This window comes from Silene latifolia, chromosome X (assembly GCF_048544455.1).
Source record: "Silene latifolia isolate original U9 population chromosome X, ASM4854445v1, whole genome shotgun sequence".
NCBI classification, from domain to species: Eukaryota; Viridiplantae; Streptophyta; class Magnoliopsida; order Caryophyllales; family Caryophyllaceae; genus Silene; species Silene latifolia.
The window spans coordinates 69,313,335-69,316,370 of NC_133537.1; the positions used below are offsets into that span (position 1 = coordinate 69,313,335).

General features: G+C 39.9%; 1 non-coding gene across 1 annotated transcript; it reads right to left on the minus strand.

Annotated features, from left to right (window-relative positions):
• Nucleotides 1-437: 437 nt before the first annotated feature.
• On the minus strand, nt 438-544 carry LOC141625415 (small nucleolar RNA R71). The gene has a single exon (XR_012535197.1). It is a non-coding gene; the product is annotated as a small nucleolar RNA R71 (small nucleolar RNA).
• Between the last annotated feature and the right edge of the window lie 2,492 nt (nt 545-3,036).

Genomic DNA, 3,036 nt, shown 5'->3' on the forward strand with positions numbered 1-3,036 from the left:
GTTAAATTTACGTTATAGTCCTAAATTTAAAGGGTCTTATACGGATATTACCCCACAAACCTACAGTGCCTAAATTTTCATCACATTCCGTACCAACCGAGGAGAACATACCAAATGGTACTCCTACACCACCACATTTAACCGGTAATTTCATTGCCAAATTCGCATTCATACAATTAGTTGAGAGAAGTCAATTTCAAGGGATGCCTAGTGAAGACCCTCACTCATATATGGAGACTTTTTGTAACTATTGTGATGCAATTTCTCAAGCCGGAGTTACTCAAGACCAAATCCGATGGGTATTGTTTCCTTTTTCTTTGATTGGTACCGCAAAGCAATGGTTGAAGAGCCTAGACAAGGCTACCCTTGGTATTGATTCATGGAAGAAGTTAGCACTTGCCTTCTATAAGAAATTCTATCCTCCGAAGAAGACTAATATGTTGAGAGCCTAAATCACCGGGTTCAAGCAAAGGGATGAAGAATCATTGTATGAAGCATGGGAGAGATTTAAGGACACTTGTCGTTCTTGTCCACACCATGGGCTTAGTGAGTGGTTCCTTGTGCAATAATTTTGGAACAGTTTATATGAAGATTCCCGCAATATTCTCAATATGGGATCCAATGGGATGTTTACCGAAGTTGATGATAATCAAACATGGCCAAAATCGAAGAGATAGCGGTTCATAATTCCCAATATAGTAGGCCTCGAAAGGCCACAAGAGGAGGAAAGCATGAGGTAGATTCCACCACTCAATTGGGTGCTCAACTAAGTGCTCATATTAACACCATCAATTTGAAGTTTGAGAAGGCCATGGCTAAGCTTGATGAAGCTTCCAAATCACCCAAACAACATGTTAATGCTATGGTGGCATCATCCTCAATTCCAAGTGGAGTATGTGAGAGTTGTGGAACTTTGGGACATGAGCAAAGTGAATGTAGGGGAACAAATGAACAAGTGAATGCTTTCCAAGCATACAAGAATGACACCCCTTATTCCAACTACTATAATAAGAATACCAAATTTCATCCAAATCTTTCATACAAGAGCTAAAATGTCCGAAACCCCCAACCAACATACATCCCACCTCCAATGATAAATCAAGCTCAAAGACCCTTTTACAACCAAAGCCAAGGTTATCAAAATCAACCTTCATACAATCAAACCAATGACCAAATCTTTGATGTTCAAAATGCGGTCCTCCAAATGCAAAAGATCCAACAAGAATTTTTCACCCAAATGCAAAAAGATAGCAAAGCCAAAGCCAAAGATATCACCATCAACAACATACTAGCCCACACCAAGATTTTGGAAACTCAAATGACCCAATTAACATCTTCTAGCTCTCAAAGACAAAAGGGGCAATTACTACCTCAAGGTAATCCTCCAAGACATGAGACAGTGAGTGCCATCCATTTGAGGAGTGGTACAAGATATGAAGGGCCGAAGAGGCCAATTGATGAAGATGTTGTGGATGCTAGTGACAAGCAAGGAGTTGTGGAGAACTCTAAGGAGGTAGATCTTACTTCCAATGAAATTTCAAAGAAGAAGAATGAAGAGAAGGCTAAGGAAAAAGAACCTATTGCGATTAGACTTCCATTCCAAAGTCGGCAAGTTAAGTCTAAGCTTGATGATCAATTTGGTAAGTTCATGGAAATTGTGAAGAACTTTGAAGTCTCAATCCCATTCACGGAATTGATCAATCATGTTCCAGCCTATGCAAAATATATGAAGGACATTCTTACCAAGAAGAAATCCATCCGAAAGTTGGAGACTATTGCCTTTACCAAAGTGAGTAGTGTTATTCTTCAAGGGAGTTCCCCTCCAAAACTCAAAGATCCAGGAAGTTTCTCTATTCCATGCACCATTGGCGATACTACAATCAACAAAGCATTATGTGATCTTGGAGCAAGTGTAATTGTCATGCCATACTCGGTGTGTAAAAGGCTAGGAATGGGAGAGATCAAATGCACCAACATTACTCTTCAAATGGCGGATCGATCAACAAAGGTACCTTTAGGAGTATGGGAGGATGTGCCCGTGAGAATTGGCAAATTTTTCATTCTGGTAGACTTTGTCATTGTAGACATGGAGGAGGATTCCAATATTCCTATCATTTTTGGGAGACCTTTCTTGCATACCGTGGGAGCAGTAATTGATGTGAAACATGGAGAGCTCACACTTGAAGTGGGGGATGAGACAATCACTTTTAATCTTGACAAAACAATGAGAGCTCCCAGACTACATGAGCTATGTTTCATGATCGATCATTATAGCCGAGAAAGTGATAGGAAGAAGTTAGAATCTCTATGCAAAGATCAAGCTATGGGTAAAGAAACACCACCCATATGGAAGAAGAAAGTGGATAACCTTCAAATAGCTCTATCCGGAGAGCAAGGAAATTTCAACAACAATGAGAACTTGAATATCTCACCACCAATCATGTCAAGTAAGGAAGAAGGCCTCATTGGCCATGACAACAAGAAAGAAGAGTTGCTCTTGTCAACTCATGATATCATTGGGAAACAATCTAATGAAGTTTGTGGCCTATGGGATGCCGAATTTGAAGGATTAGTCAATCCCTACATTGGCAATGCTATGACCTTAGATCAAGGATTTCTCGATCCTTGTCATCATTTTGACTCCGGTCACCACCATGAAGAACACAATGCGCAAAGATCTATACAAGATCTTTATAATGAAAATGAGCAAGCCTTCGACTACTTTTACAAGGTGTTGAGCAACATCAACAACACCTTGGCCTTGCCCTTTTGACATCTCATCCAAGAATGAGAGTTTGGTGGAGTCCTCCCTAAACCACCATTTGTAAATGTTCTAACCCCTTAACTAGCATTTTATTTCCTTTATTGCATCTTTGTCATTTTTGGATTTGCAATTTTACACTTTGATCAAGATTTTCGACATGAGAGAAAGCGAAGGAGGTATTTTTAACGTGTTTTGATGTGTAGTGTTTGATCTAGTGTGGGGATAGCAAGTGCCTAGGCTAACTGAGCCTTTGTAGTGCACCCACAATATTC